Source organism: Scyliorhinus canicula, chromosome 3 (assembly GCF_902713615.1).
Source record: "Scyliorhinus canicula chromosome 3, sScyCan1.1, whole genome shotgun sequence".
In the NCBI taxonomy this organism is placed as follows: domain Eukaryota; kingdom Metazoa; phylum Chordata; class Chondrichthyes; order Carcharhiniformes; family Scyliorhinidae; genus Scyliorhinus; species Scyliorhinus canicula.
In genome coordinates this window covers 71,806,402-71,826,461 of record NC_052148.1, presented here as the reverse complement: position 1 = coordinate 71,826,461, position 20,060 = coordinate 71,806,402, and the positions used below count along the sequence as shown (strand labels likewise).

Genomic DNA, 20,060 nt, shown 5'->3' with positions numbered 1-20,060 from the left:
CTTTGCGTCATAGATCTGCAATGCTCACCACGAGTTTTAATTCACTGATTTTCGAATCATCTTTAACTACTTTCAGAATTGATGATTTATCCTACTATTTACCCTTACTACTGGTGCAGTGGTTAGCACTGCTGCTTCACGGCGCCAAGGACACGGGTTCTAATTCGGCCCCGGGTCACTGTCCATGTGGAGTTTGAATATTCTCCCCATGTCTGTGTGGGTCCCACCCCCAAAGATGTGTAGGGTAGGCATGGAAGCACTGTTGCTACACAACGCCAGGGTCCCAGGTTCGAGTCCCGGCTTGGGTCACTGTCTGTGCAGAGTCTGCATGTTCTCCATGTCTGCGTGGGTTTCCTCCGGGTGCTCCAGTTTCATCCCACAAAGACCTGAAAGACATGCTGTTAGGTGAATAGGACATTCTGAATTCTCCGTCAGTGTACCCGAACAGACGCTGGAATGTGGCAACTAAGGGATTTTCACAGTAACTTCATTGCAATGTTAATGTAAGCCTACTTGTAACAATACTAAAAATTATTAATCCACCTAATAATAATCTTTATTATTGTCACAAGTAGGCGTATATTATTAGGTGGATTGGCCATGCTAAACTGCCCTTAATTAGAAAAATTGAACAAAAATTTTTTTTAATGAAAATATTCCACGTCAATTGTCCATTTTATACATCATAACAAAATAGCACAGTAGCATCTGTAAAATATGTTGAAAATGTCAACACCAATCCAGTGTAAGAAAGTTATGACTTCATTACTTGTCACATGCAGTCTACTTCTATAGACACAAAAACAGAAATACTGGACAATCTCAGCAGGTCTGACAGGATCTGTGGAGAGAAAAGGGAGCTAACATTTTGAGTCTGGATGACTCTTTGTCTAGACTCGATTGGTTCGTGAGCTTTGACGAAGAATCATCCAGACTCAAAACGTTAGCTCCATTCTCTCCACAGATGCTGTTAGACCTGCTGAGATTGTCCAGTAGTTTCTGTTTTTGTTTCAGTTTCCAGGATCTGCAGTCATTTGTTTTTTTATACTTTTATAGAAATCATATTACATCACTGCAAATATTAATTAAAATCAATTTTTGACATTTTGAAAAAACCTTTTGTACATTTGCTTCCAGCACTGGAAGTGAATCATAATGACAATCCGATTACGCGATGTGTTTCCATCCTCAATGCCAGCAGCAAAGAGCCAAAAGGAAACAGGAAGATGAAGGATCAATGAAGAAGATGCTATGGAAAAAAAGTAATGAAAGTGGGAATGGAAGGTTAATAGGAATCAGCAGAAAGAAAGACAAAAGATAAATCTAAAAAATGTAGAAAAGGTGAGCACATAACAGAGAGGGTGGACAAGTTCAATTGTCTGTTCCACTGAGTTTCCAAATGAATAGGCAGAGACCTGATGCCTCCACATAGAGATTCTGTGAAAAGGAAAATAGCTTGCCAGTTAAGCGGAATCCTTCCTGGCACAGACCTGAAAACATTGGCTGCCTAGCGTCTTGAGAAGAATAAAACTAAAGGAATTTCACATCCTCTCAGAAGTTATATGAATGCATGTAGAATGATTAGAAAGAACAATGTTAAATTTTGGAAGGCTCATAAACCACATTAAGATAATTCCAGTCATCAGTTGCACACAAAAATCAGAAAATGGAAAAAACAAAACTTAAAACCTTTTCCAGTGGCAGCAATCCAGTAAACAAACCTTTGAACGAAAAACATAGAACATAGAACATAGAACAGTACAGCACAGAACAGGCCCTTCGGCCCTCAATGTTGTGCCGAGCCATGATCACCCTACTCAAACCCACGTATCCACCCTATACCCGTAACCCAACAACCCCCCCCCTTAACCTTACTTTTATTAGGACACTACGGGCAATTTAGCATGGCCAATCCACCTAACCCGCACATCTTTGGACTGTGGGAGGAAACCGGAGCACCCGGAGGAAACCCACGCACACAGGAGGAGGACGTGCAGACTCCACACAGACAGTGACCCAGCCGGGAATCGAACCTGGGACCCTGGAGCTGTGAAGCATTTATGCTAACCACCATGCTTGGAATTATTTAGTCAGTCACTAGAAATATAATTTTATTAAAAGTTGATTGACACGAACCTTCATTTTGCTACATCATATAAAATGCCTGATTTCAGAAAGCATATGAAATAGATCAAATACAAGTGTGAGAAAACGCCTACATAATTCAGCCAATCTGGAAATTCAAAAATGTACGAATAAAACACAAAATACATTTAGGATAAAATTGCAAGTCACCTACAGTGTGGGGGATTTTTAAACGCAAATCTGTCATCCTCCTTTCAACTTTTAGCTGATAAAATGATGCGTGAAGTGTCAACATGGGCGTTTCGAAAGGGCCTCGTAGCCGACACAACACCAACAGAAGCCGCAAGACTGGGAAGCCTGCCGAGTTATCGGGAACGTGATCGCGAAATAACGGCGTGGGGAGCGATACCATGACCCGATCTGAATATTTAGAGTCTGTAGTTTTAACTTTACTCCTTACCTTTCGCCCAGTGACTATGTACCTTTAACCGATACGGTTAAAGGCTGCGCCCCCTTAAACCCGCTTGCCAATTTAAATGGCCCCGATGCTTACCTACTGGTTGTCTGTCTCCTGGAATGTTCACCACAATGTCGTGAATAAAATTAACTTTTTTTTAAACTAGATTAATTTGACACTAGTTCCTGCTTCATCGCAGGACGCCATCTTACCTGCTGGCCATTGAGGTCATCGCGCGCATCACGTGACACAGGCCGCCGCACGTGGTGACGTATCCGCCGCGCCGCTTCGACCCGCGCCAAAGCGCACTCCGCATGCGTAATACCAAATCGTGCCCATTTGACTGCATCCATCTTTCGTCTAGGCAAAAGTAACTGACAAGTCCTCCATTGCACATTAGGACAGTGGTGAATTTGAGGTAATCTCAAGATTCCGGATAAGGTTGGTCCACTTTCCAAATTCAACTCAACCTAAATTTAAAAAACGAAAATGCTGGAAATGCTCAGTTGGTTTGGCAGTGACCATGGAGAATGAAACAGAAATAACATTTCAGTCGCTGGTAGAACTGGGAAAAATTGGAAATATAATGAACAAGAATAATAGTGAAGGCGTGTCAATGAAGGGCAGAAGAGAGGAGAGGCGGTGGTGCAGTGGTATTGTCCCTGGACTAGTAATCCAGAGACCTAGGAAAATTGTGGCCATTGTGAATGCTTGGCTGAGTTTCAATTGCTGTTGGTATGCTGACAGCACTGCTCAAGAAAGTGAGTGTCAGTTTTAAGAGATTATAATATAATATGATATTGATGTGGTCCCTGAATAAATTATTGCTTATTTACACAATGTATTGACTACTTAGGGGGTTTGCATCTTTTTCCCATTGGAGCACAGAATTTTTTCTTCCGGCACAATGGCTCAGTGTTTAGCTGCTGCCTCACAGCTCCAGGGACCTGGGTTAAATTCTGGCCTCAGGTTAGGAGTTAGGGCGAGGACTATGGAGTTTGCACTTTCTCCCTGTGTCTGCGTGGGTATCCTCCGGGTGCTCCGGTTTCCTCCCACAGTCTACAGAAGTGCATGTTAGGTGGATTGGCCATGTTAAATTACACCCTAGTGTCCAGGGAAGTGCAGTTAAGTGTGGTTATATGATTGCAGGGATGGGTGTGCACTTTGTGGTGAACGTATTGCATTAACCATTCACCATGTATGTCACTGTATCACACTGTATCACGCTCCACCTATGGACCATTGTACGATATTATCTGGAATGTATCATGTTGGTGCCCTTGTGGGCTCTGCCCCTGGCTCCGCCCCTTGAGGGGAGGTATAAAGAGCAGTAGCCCTACAGGCGGATCTCAGTAGCAGAGCAGTCGCAGGCAGGCACTGTTCTAGTCGATTAAAGCCACAATTTACATCCACTCTCTGTTTCGAGTGAATTGATGGTCGCATCAATTTAATTGGCAACAACACCACAATGGAATCGGCCCTCAAACCTGACCGACTGGAACTCGACCCACAAGCCGCGGAGGCAAAAGGGATTTTTTTCGCACTGGCTCCGCTGTTTCAAGACCTACCTCGCCGCCTCCTCCTTGCCTTCCGTCTCCGACGATCAGAAGCCGAGCCTCCTCCACACCCGGGTGAGCCATCGAATCTCTGTACAACTCGAGGAAGCCTCCACCTACGCAGATGCCCTCGCAATGCTGAAGCGCCGATATGTAAGGCCAGTGAACAAGGTGTACACGCGGCATCTCCTCACTACTCGCCGCCAACGCCCTGTGGAATCGCTGGATGGGTACCTAGGTGACCTCAAAGTCCTTGCGCGAAGTTGCAACTACCGGGTCGTTACGGCCACTCAACATATGGACCTCGCTGTCCGGGACGCCTACGAGGCTGGAGTCAGGTCCAACTACTTGAGACAGCGCCGACTCGAGAAAGGTGCCCTCAACCCGGAAGATACGGTAAAGCTAGCCTCCTCCCTAGAAGTAGCGTTCCAAAGCCTCAACGCATTCCCGTCTGATCACGCGAACCCCTCGTGGACCCCAGACCAGAGAGTACCTCAGGCCTGTGCCGTCCGGCTGCCCGCTCAACACGGGGGCTACCCTGCTATTTCTGTGGCCAGCATCAGCACCCCAGGCCAGCACTGCCCGGCTCGGAACACGAACTGCAGCGACTGCGGTAAGAAGGGACATTTCGCTAAAGTTTGCCTGGCCAGGTCCAAATCCTCAAAATTGCAGGTCAGACTCACAGGCCCGCAGACCCCGCAGTATGGCAGCTTGCCTGCCGGCTCCGCCCCCCAAACGCGTCATCGGCCTCGTGTTGTCCGTGGGGGCAGCCATCTTCAAGCCCGCACAACGTGTGTGACTCACAGGGGTCGCCATCTTGGCCATCCTCGCCCACGCGGCCTGCCACATGCGACTCATGGGGGCCGCCATCTTGGTCGCCATCTTCCTTGCCGCCCAATACGTGCGACCGACGGGGGTCGTCATCTTGGCCGCCAGCTGCAACGCCGCACGACACGTGCAACCAATGGGGGCAGCCATTTTGGGACTACCAGCTCCCAATCTTCTCTGCACATCAAACCATCTCCCTCGCCTCCGGGTCGCACTCGGTGCAGGTCCGGGGCTGCTCTACCGCAACCCTCGCAATACAGGGCGCCGAGTACACTGATTTTAGGTTATATGTATTCCCCGACCTCTGCGCTCCTCTCCTGTTGGGACTGGACTTCCAGTGTCACCTCAGGAGCCTAACTCTGATGTTCGGCGGACCTTACCCCCACTCACCATATGTAGCCTAGCGACCCTAAAGGTCGAACCACCCCCGCTCTTCGCAAATCTCACTGCCGACTGTAAGCCAGTTGCTACCAGAAGCAGGCGGTACAGCATCCAGGACAGGACTTTCACCCGGTGCGAGGCCCAGCGACTCTTGCGGGAGGGGATCATTGAGGCCAGCAATAGCCCCTGGAGAGCTCAGGTGGTGGTCGTCAGGACCGGGGAAAAGAACCGGATTGTTGTTCCAATCAAACCATAAACCGGTACACGCACCTCGATGCGTACCCCTTTCCCCGGATCGCAGACATGGTTCACCAGATCGCACACTATCGGGTGTTCGCCATGGTGCATCTGAAGTCTGCGTACCACCAGCTCCCAATCCGCCCGGAGGACCGCCACTACACGGCCTTTGAGGCAGACGGCCGCCTCTTCCACTTCCTCCGGGTCCCCTTCGGCATCACAAATGGGCTCTCGGTCTTCCAAAGAACGATGGACCGAATGGTGGACCAGTACGGGCTGCGGGTCACATTCCCATACTTGGACAATGTCACCATCTGCGGCCATGATCAGCAGGACCACAACGCCAATCTCCAGAGATTTCTCCAAACCGCCCAAACCCTCAACCTCACTTATAACAAGGAGAAATGCGTTTTCCGCACAACCAGACTAGCCATCCTCGGCTACGTCATGGAAAACGGAGTTCTAGGACCCGAACCTGACCATATGCGCCCCTCCTGCAACTCCCACTGCCCCAAGGCCCTGAAAAGGTGTCTCGGATTATTTTTCTATTATGCCCAGTGGGTCCCCAACTACGCGGACAAAGCCCGCCGACTAATCAAGGCCACCATCTTCCCACTGGTGGCAGAGGCCCGCCGGGCCTTCAGCTGCATCAAGGCGGATATCGCCAAAGCTGCGATGCGCGCATTGGACGGGTCCGTCCCCTTCCAGGTGGAGAGCGACGTGTCAGAGGTCGCCCTCGCCGCTATCCTTAACCAGGCAGGCAGGCCAGGAGCATTTTTTTCACGTACGCTCAACGCCTCCAAAATTCGACACTCCTCGGTCGAAAAAGAAGCCCAAGCCATCGTGGAAGCTGTACGGCGCTGGAGGCACTACCTTGCTGGTAGGAGGTTTACCCTCGTCGCCGACCAACGTTCGGTAGCCTTCATGCTTGATAATACGGGGCAGCACGGTGGCCTAGTGGTTAGCACAACCGCCTCACGGCGCTGAGGTCCCAGGTTCGATCCCGGCTCTGGGTCACTGTCCGTGTGGAGTTTGCACATTCTCCCTGTGTCTGCGTGGGTTTCGCCCCCACAACCCAAAAATGTGCAGAGTAGGTGGATTGGCCGCACTAAATTGCCCCTTAATTGGAAAAAATAATTGGGTAATCTAAATTTATTTAAAAAAAATTTTTTTTAAATGCTTGATATTACGCAGTGGGGCAAAATCATAGAACATAGAACAGTACAGCACAGAACAGGCCCTTCGGCCCTCAATGTTGTGCCGAGCAATGATCACCCTACTTAAACCCACGTAACCCGTATACCCGTAACCCAACAATCCCCCCATTAACCTTACACTACGGGCAATTTAGCATGGCCAATCCACCTAACCCGCACATCTTTGGACTGTGGGAGGAAACCGGAGCACCCGGAGGAAACCCACGCACACACGGGGAGGATGTGCAGACTCCACACAGACAGTGACCCAGCCGGGAATCGAACCTGGGACCACTGGAGCTGTGAAGCATTGATGCTAACCACCATGCTACCGTGAGGCCCCAAGAATGATAAGATCTTGAGATGGAGGATCGAACTCTCCACCTCTAATTATGATATAGTATATCGTCCTGGGAAGCTCAACGAGCCCCCAGATGCCCTGTCCTACAGCACATGCGCCAGCGCGCAAGATGATCGACTCCGGGTTATCCACGATGACCTCTGCCACCCGAGGGTCACCCGGCTTCTCCACTACATCAAGGCCCGCAACACGCCATACTCCACCGAGGAGGTCAGAGCCATGACCAGGGACTGCCCAATCTGCGCGAAGTGTAAGCCGCACTCCTAACGACCGGATAAGGCCCACCTAGTAAAGGCATCCCGTCCCTTTGAGCGCCTCAGTATCGACTTCAAAGGGCCCCTCCCCACTCCCAACCGCAACACATATTTCCTCAACGTCATTGACGAATTCTCCTGCTTCCCCTTTACCTGCCCCCGACATGACCGCAGCCACTGTCATTAAAGCTCTACATAGTGCCTTCACCCTGTTCGGTTTCCCCACGTACGTTCACAGTGACCGGGGCTCGTCGTTCATGAGCAACGAGCTGCATCAGTACCTGCTCGGTAAGGGCATCGCCTCGAGCAGGACTACCAGTTATAACCCCCGGAGAAACGGGCAGGTGAAGAGGGAGAACGCGGCGGTTGGGAAGGCCGTCCTCCTGGCCCTACAGTCTAGGAATCTCCCAGTTTCCCACTGGCAGGAGGTCCTCCCCGACGCACTCCACTCTATTAGGTCCCTCCTTTGCACGGCCACAAACGAGACCCCCTCATGACTGCCTGTTTGTTTTCCCCAGAGAATCCACCTCCGGGGTCTCGCTTCCGTCGTGGCTGAAGACACCGGGGCCCGTCCTACTCTGCAGACATGTCAGGAGCCACAAGTCCGACCCCGTGGTCGAAGGGGTCCATCTCCTCACATCAATTCCCAGTATGCATACATAGAACACCCCGACGGCCGACAGGATACGGTTTCGCTCCGGGACCTAGCGCCAGCAGGTTCCACTACCACCCAACCTACGCTGACCAGCGCCCTCGCCCCTACATGGCACCCGCACCCCCTCCCGCCCTCCCTTCCCCCTTCACCGACTCACAGGAACGAAGCTCCAGAAGACACACTCCCAGAGTCCACGTCTGTGCCCACACCGGCAGCTTCACTACCCATGCCCGCACGGATGAGTTCGACACCCGAACCAGCTACGATACCAGAGCTTCGGCGATCACAGCGCACGATCCGGGCGCCGGACAGGCTGAACGTGTGAACCCTTCACCCCCGCCGGACTTCAATTTTTTAACAGGGGGTGAATGTGGTGAGCGTATTGCATTAACCATTCACCATATATGTCACTGTACCACGCTGTTGCCCATGTGAGCTCCACCTATGGACCATTGTACGATATTACCTGGAATGTATCATGTTGGTGCCCTTGTCGGCTCTGCCCTTGGCTCCACCCCTTGAGGGGAGGTATAAAGAGCAGTAGCTCTGTAGGCGGCTCTCACTAGCACAGCAGTCGCAGGCAGGCACTGTTCCAGTCGATTAAAGCACTCTCTGTTTTGCGTGAATTGATGGTCGCATCACTCTTTCAGTAGGTTGGAGCAAACTTGATGGGCCGAATGGCCTCCTTCTGCTATATAGGGACAGTACGGTAGCACAATGGGTAGCACTGTTGCTTGACAGCTCCAGGGTCCCAGGTTCGATTCCCGGCTTGGGTCACTATCTGTGCACAGTCTGCACGTTCTCCCCATGTCTGCGTGGGTTTCTTCCGGGTGCTCCGGTTTCCTCCCACCATCCAAAGACGTGCTGTTAGGTAATTTGGACATTCTGAATTCTCCCTCTGTGTACCCGAACAGGCGCTGGAATGTGGCAACGAGGGGCTTTTCACAGTAACTTCATTGCAGTGTTAATGTAAGCCTACTTGTGACAATAAAGAATATTATTAAAAATGCTTTGAAGACCTGGGTTCGAATTCCCAGATGGTGGAATTTGAAACCAATAGAAATCTGGAATTAAAATGAAATGAATGAAAATCGCTTATTGTCACGAGTAGGCTTCAATGAAGTTACTGTGAAAAGCCCCTAGTCGCCACATTCCGGCGCCTGTTCGGGGAGGCTGTTACGGGAATCGAACCGTGCTGCTGGCTTGCTTTGATCGCTTTCAAAGCCAGCGATTTAGCCCAGTGAGCTAAACAGCCCCTTGGGGGGCTGATGTCTAATGATGATCGTAAATCATAAAAGCTCATCTGGTTCGCGAATGTAGGGAAGCGAATCTGTCATCCTTGCCTGGCCTACATGTGACTTCAAACCCTTATCTGCCCTCATTGATGGATGGACAAGGCGTCAACATCCCATGAATGGAAAAAAAACAGGAGGCATTAAATGCCAACATTGGTGGGGCAGAGTAAACAGGAGTTCTAATAGCATGAGTGGAGAGGAAGTGTGAAAGGCAAAAGTTGTGTTTTCTTAAAAACAAAACAATACCTCCGAATATGTAATTTAACACAACAGTGTGTAGTAAATTGATGATGGGTTCCAATGTACGGCAGTGGTGCGGTGTGGGCTGATACCCATTATGGAGGTTATGTACAGTGTGTGGTCTATGTTTTGGCAATGGGACAGGATTCTGGCTCCTGGCAGCATAAGAAGAATTTCAAGGTCTTAACAAAATCTGAAGCTGTCAACAACCTCAAGAGTGAGGTTGTCGATGTTAATGGAAGGTGGAATCTCTGTGCCATAGCCCATAACTTCGGTTTTCCTGATGCTGATTGTCAGTCCAAACCCCTTGCAGGCCTAGGAGAACTAATCTGCAGGTTGTTGCAAGCGTACCTCTGTATGGGATGCCAGTGCAGCATCATCAGAAAACAGCAATTTATGGACTAGGGTATTACACACGAGTCTTGGCAAGTTCAACAGTTTGCTGTCAGCTCTGGTAGGCAGGTAGATATGCTCATTTGAGTCACTGAAAGCATGCAATAGCAGCAATGAGAAAAATATACCAAAATGAGCTGGCGATAGAAGGCAGACTTGCTTTAACCCACTGCTGATCTTGAAAGCATCTGATATTGCTCCACTGTAACTGATGAAACGGTACATGTTCTCATGGAAATAAAAAATGTCAACTGAGTCCAGATAGGAGGCCTATTTTCAGCAGCAGTTTAAAGAGTCTTTATTTCTGACAAGATTGAAAGCCTTGGTGAAGTCTGAGAAGGCAATATAGAGTGTTCTGTGCTGTTTGCAGCACTTTTCCTGTACCTGCTGAAGTGAGAAAATCATGTCGACTGTTGATTTGTCAGCTCTGAAGTCAAACTGAGACTGAGTGCAAATGCGTGATTCCAGGGTTTGCAAACTGGTCAGAATAACACAAGCAAAGACCATCCCATGATACTTAGCAAGGAGATGCCTTGGGAATTGCTGCAGTCACTGCGATCTCCTTGTTTTTTGAACAAGGTGACTATGTTTCCTTTATGCATGTCTTTCCTTCCAGCAGAGACACAAGTTCATGGAGCTGCTGTAGCATTGGCAGTTTTCCGCTTTTGATTATTTCAGGTGGAATGCCATCAATTTCTGGAACATTACCACTGGCAAGATGGTCAATGGCCTTCTCCAGCTACTTTGTGGCAGGGACGTCTGAAATTGACGTCTTCAGTCACAACATTGTCTGTTGTGTGGAGTTTGAGATAGTGCGCCATCCACCTTTCCATCTGCTTGCCATGTTCAGCGATGATCATCCCTGTGTTTGTCTTCGAGGGGGCTGATTGTGTTGCCACTGGGCCTGGTTGCTTTCTTGATTCCTTCAAACATTCCTCTAGCACCCCTGGATTCGGCAGCAGATTATATGCTGTTGCAAAGTTTCCATATTGTTTGGCACAGTGCCAGTCATTCTGTTGATACTTGATTCTGGCAGCTCTGAAAACATCTGGATCCTAGCCACGATTCAACTGATTAAAAACTAAGTGCTGCCGCCAGTGGGAAAACCAGTGTGTTTCCTGCTGGTGCTGGCGGTGTTGCTGAGGTGCAATTCAATGGAGAAGGGCGGGTTGAGTGAACTAGGGCCTAAGCTCACTGACAGGTCCTCAGAGATCGGGGTGGCATTTTTAAAGGGTGCCCTGATCTCAGAATAACATGGCAGCCCTCCACCCAATTGATGGCTGTGGTGATCCACTGTGTTAACTGTGTGCACCTGTATTAGGGGATGTACGGTAGTACCTATACTACGGGTTCGCCGGTAGCCCCTGCCGGCTAGCTCCGCCCACAAGGAGCCGTATAAATATGCGTGACTCCTGCTGATCAGCCATTCTGCCAGCTGCAGCAGGAGGCCACGCATCTGACTGTAATAAAGCCTCTATTGTACCAATCCGAGTCTTTCGTGCAATTGATAGTGCATCAATTTATTACAGTCAGATTTTCTGCATTATGGACATCAGGATCAAACCAGATCGCCTGCAGCTGGATCCGCACTCGCCAGACGCCAGAAAGGACTTTAATCACTGGCCGACGGAAGCTCAGACGATGCAAGTTCTATACTCCAGGTTGAGCTCCAGCGTGTTCCCGCTGATCCAGGACGCCCCGAATTACGCAGATGCCATGGCACTCCTTAAAGACAACTACGTTCAGAAGACAAACACTCTCTTCGCAAGGCACGTACTCGCCACTCGCGTACAACTACCTGGTGAGTCGATCGAAGGCTTCTGGCGGGCTCTTATCCCACTCGTACGGGACTGTGACTGTCAGGCCGTCACGGCCACGGAACATTCCAATCTCCTCATGTGCGACGCGTTCATGACGGGGATTACGTCGGACCCCATCCGACAATGGATTAATTTCTGAAGTGTATTCTAGGATCAATACGCGGAACTCATACTGCAAAATAATTCAAAGTATTTGAGCAGTGATAAAAGAATGTTAAATTCATTAATATCGCAGGAATGTGAAATGCAATGCAAATCGCTTATTGTCACAAGTAGGCTTCGAATTAAGTTACTGTGAAAAGCCCCTAGTCGCCACATTTCGGTGCCTGTTCGGGGAAGCTGTTACGGGAATGTGAAGAGAGAGTGGCAATTTAATTGTTTTTTTTTTGTTTTTTTTAAATTTAGATTATCCAATTATTTTTTCCAATTAAGGGGCAATTTAGCGTGGCCAACCCACCTACTCTGCACATTTTTGGGTTGTGGGGGCGAATCCCACGCAGACACGGGGAGAATGTGCAAACTCCACACGGACAGTGACCCAGGGCCGGGATCGAACCTGGGACCTCAGCGCCGTGAGACAGTAATGCTAACCACTAGGCCACCGTGCTGCCCACGCCAATTTAATTGTTAAAAAGAAACTGTCGGTGAAACAAATGATGGTGGCGGCCACGCCAGTCTGAGAGGCCTCGCAATGTGATAGCTGTATTTTTGATCCTTCTGTTAAAATCTTTCTATTAAATTCATTCAAGATTGAGTTGGAGAGATTTTTGGGCAATGGGGACACCTGGAGGAAACCCACGCAGACACGGGGAGAATATGCACACTCCGCACAGACAGTGACCCGAGCTGGGAATCGAGACCAGAATTGAACCCGGGTCCCTGGAGCTGTGATGCAGCAGAGCTAACCACTGTGCTACCGTGCCATCCATCAAGAAGCTGGCCATCCACCCCTCCTACTCCTCTTGGACCCCGCAAACGACACCCCCGACTGGGGCCACCCCTGCTCAATATGCCTGCACCGCCCGCCACACCACGCACTCTGGGGGTCCCTGCTGCTACTTCTGCGGCCAACAGAAGCACCCCCGGCAGCGCTGCCCAGCCCGCGCCGCCACCTGCAAATCCTGTGGTAAGAAGGGCCACTCTGCGGCGGTGTGCCAGGCCTGCGCAGTCGCCGCTATCGCGCCCGAAATCGCTCCCTTCCCCCAGCCGATCGCACAATGGGCACCGCCATCTTCTGCTCCCGGGGCCACGTGCGGCCAGTGGGCACCGCCATCTTCTCCCCCCAGGTCCACGTGCAGTCCGTGGGCGCCGCTATCTTGCCCTGCGCCCGCAACGTGCGCCCCATGGACGCCGCCAACTTGCCCTGCCCCTACAACGTGCGCTGCATGGGCGTGCCATCATCTCCCCCACAGGTCCTCCGGTGTCGCCATTGGCGCCATTTTGTCTCCCCGTCGGGACTGGAACACTGGACCCGGGTCGCCGTCGCTCCCCATCTGAATCCTCGGACGACCACCCGCTGCTTGCCCCCATGACGCTGGACCAGTCCCGTCCTCACAACCTGGCCACCGCTTCAGCGACAGTGCTAATCAACGGCCATGCGACCTCCTGCCTACTTGACTCCGGGAGCACCGAAAGTTTCATCCACCCGGACACGGTAAGGTGCTGCTCCCTCGCGGTCCACCCTGCCAACCAACGGATCTCCCTGGCCTCCGGGTCCCACTCTGTCCAGATCCGAGGTTTCTGTGTGGTCAATCTCACTGTCCAAGGCGTAGGATTCAGCAGTTTCCGCCTCTACGTTCTCCCCAACCTCGGCGCTGCACTATTGCTGGGTCTAGACTTTCAATGTAACCTCCAGAGTCTCACCCTCAAATTCGGCAGGCCCCTACCCCCACTCACCGTTTGCGGCCTAACGACCCTCAAGGTTGACCCTCCCTCCCTCTTTGCCAATCTAACTGTGGATTGCAAGCCCGTCGCCACCAGGAGCAGACGGTACAGTGCCCAGGACAGGGCCTTCATCAGGTCCGAAGTCCAGCGGCTGCTTCGGGATGGCATTATCAAGGCTAGCAACAGCCCCTGGAGAGCCCAAGTGGTAGTAGTTAAAACTGGGGAGAAACACAGGATGGTCGTGGACTACAGCCAGACCATCAATCGGTACATGCAGCTCAACACGTACCCACTCCCTCGCATATTTGATACGGTCAATCAGATTGCACAGTACCAGGTCTTCTCAACGATTGACCTTAAATCTGCCTATCTCCAGCTCCCCATACGTAAATCGGACCATCCATACACTGCCTTCGAGGCGGACGGTCGCCTCTATCAATTTCTTAGGGTTCCCGTCGGCGTCACTAACGGGGTCTCGGTATTCCAAAGAGAAATGGACCGAATGGTTGACCGGTACGGACTGCGGACCACGTTTCCGTACCTGGACAACGTCACCATCTGTGGCCATGACCAGCAGGACCATGACGCCAACCTTGCCAAATTTCTCCACACCGCCTCTCTCCTCATCCTCACCGACAACAAGGAGAAGTGCGTGTTCAGCACCAACCGCTTAGCCATCCTTAGCTACGTAGTCCAAAACGGACTCCTGGGGCCCGACCCTGACCACAAGTGCCCCCTCATGGAGCTTCCCCTCCCCCACTGCCCCAAGGCCCTCAAACGCTGCCTTGGGTTCTTCTACTACGCCCAGTGGGCCCCTAACTACGCGGACAAGGACCGGCCAATTATACAGTCCACTCAATTTCCCCTCACGGCCGAGGCACAACATGCCTTCGCCCGTATTAGAACAGATATAGCCACGGCCGGGATGCACGCAGTAGATGAGACACTGCCCTTTCAAGTAGAGAGCGACGCTTCAGATGTCGCCCTTGCCGCCACTCTAAATCAGGCAGGCAGACCCGTGGCATTCTTTTCACGCATCCTCCATGGCTCTGAAATTCGACATTCGTCTGTTGAGAAGGAGGCCCAGGCTATCGTTGAAGCGGTGCGGCATTGGAGGCATTACCTGGCTGGCAGGAGATTTACTCTCCTCACTGACCAACTGTCGGTAGCTTTCATGTTCAACAACACGCAGCGAGGTAAGATCAAAAATGATAAAATCTTGCGGTGGAGAATCGAGCTCTCCACCTACAATTACGAGATTTTGTATCGCCCCGGCAAGCTCAACGAGCCCCCAGAAGCCCTCTCTCGTGGTACATGTGCCAGCGCACAAGTAGACCAGCTCCGTGCCCTGCATGACAGCCTTTGTCACCCAGGGGTCACTCGATTGTACCACCTCGTCAAAGCTCGCAATCTGCCCTACTCCGTCGAGGAAGTACAGGCAGTCACCCGAGACTGCCAGGTCTGTGTGGAGTGCAAGCCGCACTTCTACCGGACGGACCGCGCGCACCTCGTGAAAGCGTCCTGCCCCTTTGAACGCTTCAGCGTGGATTTCAAAGGGCCCCTCCCCTCCACCGACCGCAACACATATATCCTCAGTGTGGTCGATGAATTCTCCAGGTTCCCCTTCGCATTCCCATGCCCGGATATGACATCTGCCACCGTCATCAAGTCCCTCAACTCCATCGTCGCAATGTTCGGTTTCCCCGACTACATCCACAGCGACAGGGGATCCTCACTCATGAGCGATGAGCTGCGTCAGCTCCTGTTCAGCAGGGGTATCGCCTCCAGCAGGACGACCAGCTACAACCCCCAGGGAAACGGGCGGGTAGAGAGGGAGAACGGGACGGTTTGGAGGGCCGTCCAGCTGGCCCTATGGTCCAGAAACCTCCCAGCCGCTCGCTGGCAGCAGGTCCTCCCGGATGCACTGCACTCCATTCGGTCTCTACTGTGCACCGCCAAAAATAACACACCCCATGAACGTGTTTTTACCTTCCCTAGGAAGTCCACATCCGGGGTGTCGCTCCCAACTTGGCTCGCAGCTCCAGGACCGGTTCTACTACGTAGGCATGTCCTACTCCACAAGGCGGACCCTTTGGTGGACAGGGTACGCCTGCTCCACGCCAACCCCCAGTATGCCTATGTGGAGTTCCCCGACGGCCACCAGGATATGGTCTCACTCAGGGACCTGGCTCCCTTGGGTTCCACTCCCACATACTTCCCCACCCATGCGCCACCCTCCCCTCCCCCGGCGCTCCCAGCATCAGCCCCACCAGGTCCATCCCTCCTTCCCCTGCCCACGCTAGAGGACGAGGAAGATTTCGGCACGCTCCCAGAGTCATCCAACTACTGGCCAGCACCAACACCGCCAGCACCGACGTCGTCGACACCGCCCGCACCAACATCGCCACCAATGCTACGTCGCTCCCAGCGAACCGTCAAACCACCGGACAGACTTAACCTCTGACGGGCACCAGACTACAAGATGAACATATACTTTTTTTCCCCTCCCCTCTGTAAATAATTCACAATTCTGTATATAGTTCCACGCCACCCCCGCCGGACTCATTTTTAACAGGGGGTAAATGTGGTGATCCACTGTGTTAACTGTGTGCACCTGTATTAGGGGATGTACAGTAGTACCTATACTACAGGTTCGCCGGTAGCCCCTGCCAGCTAGCTCCGCCCACAAGGAGCCGTATAAATATGCATGACCTCCTCCTGATCAGCCAATCTGCCAGCTGCAGTAGGAGGCCACGCATCTGACTGTAATAAAGCCTCTATTGTACCAATCCGAGTCTTTCCTGCAATTGATAGTGCATCAATGGCAAGGCTCCCCCCACCCCCTCCGAATCGCTGACAAGACACCCCGATGTGAGCGATACCCCGTTATGGGCTCGCCAAATGCAGGACTCCCTTTCAGGCCCCTCCCTCCTTCAAGCCCCCCTCCAGTCTTCCCACTTGAGGTCCCCCCTCCCCTCAGTCCACCTTTCAGACCTCACCCTTCCCCACCCCTTGGCTATGCCAACCTGGCTCCACCGTCTCCGAGGGGGGGGGGGGGTGAGAGGAGTTAGATATATTTCTGATAAAAAATGGGTCAAAGGGATATGGAGAACAGGCAGAGAGGTGGATCTGAGGCAGGAACAAAATCAGCCATCGTCTGATTAAATGCGGAGCAGGCTGAATTGTCAAATTCTGCTCCTAATTCCTATGTTGTTATGTTCCTACCTCTGTACGCTTACCTTCAGGGTGCCGAGGGGATCCTTCAGGGGGTCGGCGGGTGGTCAGGTTGAACTGAAAGAGTCAGGACTGGGGTCTTTCCCAGGATGGGGCACTTCTTTCAGTAGCTTTGCGCTCGTTCGGGGCAGTAGAAGTGCGGTTTGCACTCGCCGCAGATATGGCAGTCCCTGGTGACGGTCCTGACTTCCTAAACGGAGTAGGGCAGGTTGCGGGTCTTAATAAAATGGTAAAAACGGGTGACCCCTGGATGGCAGGGGTCCGTGTGGAGGGAGCGGAGGCGGTCAATCTGCGCGCTGGCGCAGGTACCGCGGGATAGGGCATCGGAAGGCTCATTGAGCTTCCCAGGACGATACAAGATATCGTAGTTGTACGTGGACAACTCGATCCGCCACCGCAAGATCTTGTCGTTCTTGATCTTGCCCCTCTGTGCATTATCGAACATGAAAGCTACTGACCATTGGTCTGTGAGGAGGGTAAACCTCCTGCCGGCCAGATAGTGTCTCCAATATCGCACAGCTTCGACTATGGCCTGTGCCCCCTTTTCCACCGAGGAGAGGCGGATTTCGGAAGCGTGGAGGGTTCGTGAGAAGAAGGCCACGGGTATGTCCGCTTGGTTCAGGGTGGCCGCCAGAGCTACATCAGACGCGTCGCTCTCGACCTGGAATGGGAGGGACACGTCGATAGCATGCATCGTGGCCTTTGCGATATCCGCTTTGATGCGGCTAAAGGCCTGGCGGGCCTCCATCGACAGGGGAAAGGAGGTGGACTGGATGAGGGGGCGGGCTTTGTCAGCGTAGTTGGGGACCCACTGGGCGTAATAGGAGAAGAAGCCCAGGCAGCGTTTGAGGGATTTGAGGGAGTTGGGGGGAGGGAGTTCCATCAGGGGGCGCATGCGTTCAGGGTCGGGGCCTATCACTCCGTTACGCACTACGTAGCCGAGGATGGCTAGACGGTCGGTGCTAAACACGCACTTATCCTTATTGTAGGTTAAATTAAGGAGTTTCACGTGGCCGCAGATGGTGACGTTATCGAGATACGGGAAGGTAGCCCGTAACCCAGGCTTGTCGACCATTCGGTCCATCTTCCGTTGGAAGACTGAGACCCCATTTGTGACACCGAATGGAACCCTGAGGAAGTGGTAGAGGCGCTGATCTGCCTCAAACGCGGTGTACTTGCGGTCACTCGCGCGGATGGGGAGCTGGTGGTAGGCGGACTTAAGGTCCACCGTGGAAAATACTTTGTACTTCGTAATCCTGTTAACCAGGTCGGAAATACGGGGGAGAGGGTACGCATCCAGCTGCGTAAACCTGTTGATGGTCTGACTGTAATCAATGACCATCCGGTTTTTCTCCCCAGTCCGTACTACCAGACCTTGGGCTCGCCAGCGACTGTTGCTGGCCTCGATAACACCTTCCTTAAGGAGCCTCTGGACCTCGGACCCGATGAAGGTCCGGTCCTGGGCACTGTATCGTCTGCTCCTAGTGGCGACAGGTTTACAATCTGGGGTGAGATTAGCAAACAAGGAAGGGGGGTCCACTTTGAGGGACGCGAGGCTACAGTAAGGTGGGGGGGGATAGGACCGCCGAATTGGAAGGTTAAGCTCTGCAGGTTGAACTGGGAATCCAGGCCCAAGCGTGCAGGAGCGCATAGACGGGGGAGAATGAGGAGTTTGAAGTTTTTGAAAACCCTCCCCTGGACCGTGAGGTCCGCTATGCAGCACCCGGTGATTTGGACGGAGTGCGAACCCAAGGCCAATTCGATTTTATGCTTAACTGGGTGGATGGGGAGCGCGCAGCGTCTTACCATGTTGGGGTGGACAAAAGTTTTCGTGCTCCCGGAGTCCAGTAGGCATTTTGTCTTGTGTCCGTTGAGCTGGATCGTTGTCGTAGTCTTGGCGAGCGAGCGTGATCGCGACTGGTCGAGTGTGATGGAAGCAAATCATGGCGAGAGTTCCAGATCATCCTCGGTGGCAGAGTAATCGCTGGCAGTTCCTTCCGTGTTGGCCCAAGATTGCGGCGCCCAGGACCCGCTCGTGGAATCGGGGTCCCAAGATGGCGGCGCCCAGGACCCGCACGTGGAGCCGGGGCCCCAAGATGGTGGCGCCCATGACCCGCACGTGGTGTCCGGGACCCAAGATGGCGGCGCCCGTGGGAACCTCGTGGCAGCTGGGGGCAGTGTCAGTGGCGTCTGCGGGCCGGTCGGGGCAGCCGGGAGCGGGGGTCGGGAGGACCGTGGGCCTGTTGCGGGGGTCGGTGCGTGGGCCGGACAGGTCGGTGTGCGGCGCGGGGCCCTGGGGGGCCTGGGGGGGGGCAATCCGCGGTCGCTGCGCGGAACAGCAGCGACCGACTTGGTCTGGCAGACCACCGCGTAATGGCCCTTCTTCCCGCAGCTCTTACACAGAGCGGAGCGGGCCGGGCAGCGCGGGCGGGGGTGTTTGGAGAGGCCACAAAAATAGCAGCGCAGCCCCATTAGCTTGTCGGAGCGTCCCGCAGCGCAGGCCTGGGGGGGTCAGAGTCAGCGGAGGACGGGGGTGGCGCGTGCCACGATGTCCAGGGGGTTGCTGCGTGGCTGGGGGCGTATGCGCGGGCGTTCAGGTCGGCGACCTCCAGGGAGGTTGCAAGGGTCTGTGCCTCAGCTAGGCTGAGGTCGTTCTTCTCCAGCAATCGTTGGCGGATAGAGGAGGATTGCATGCCGGCAACATAAGCGTCTCTAATTAAAAGTTCCATGTGCTCAGTCGCCGAAACCTGGGGACAGGCGCACATTCTCCCTAGAGCTGTCAGGGCCTGGTAGCATGCGCCCCCTCATGGAACTCCCCCTCCCCCACTGCCCCAAGGCCCTCAAACGATGTATGGGGCTCTTCTCATGCTATGCCCAGGGGGTCCCTAACCATGCGGCCAAGGCCCGCCCACTCATTCACTCCACAGTTTTCCCCCTGACGGCCGAGGCTCACCAGGCCTTCAACCGTATCAAGACCGGCATTGCCAAGGCTGCGACGCACGCGGTCGACAAGACCCTCCCCTTTCAAATCGAGAGCAATGCATCAGACGTTCGCTCTGGCTGCCATCCTCAACCAGGCAGGCAGGCCCGTGGCATTCTTTTCCCGCACCCTCCTCGCCTCTGAAATTCAGCACTCCTCCATCAAAAAGGAGGCCCAAGCCATCGTAGAAGCTGTGCGGAATTG

The 20,060-nt window shown here is 52.9% G+C and overlaps 1 protein-coding gene across 2 annotated transcripts in view; it reads right to left on the bottom strand.

The window, feature by feature from the left end:
• Window positions 1-2,804, bottom strand: part of ubap1 (ubiquitin associated protein 1) — a 91,503-nt gene extending 88,699 nt beyond the window's left edge. The window contains exon 1 of one of the 2 annotated variants that reach the window (XM_038790697.1): window positions 2,755-2,804. The gene's annotated coding sequence lies outside the window, so the exon portion shown is untranslated. Of the gene's footprint in view, window positions 1-2,638 lie in introns of both variants that reach the window. The other variant, XM_038790696.1, reaches the window with a different exon arrangement.
• Between the last annotated feature and the right edge of the window lie 17,256 nt (window positions 2,805-20,060).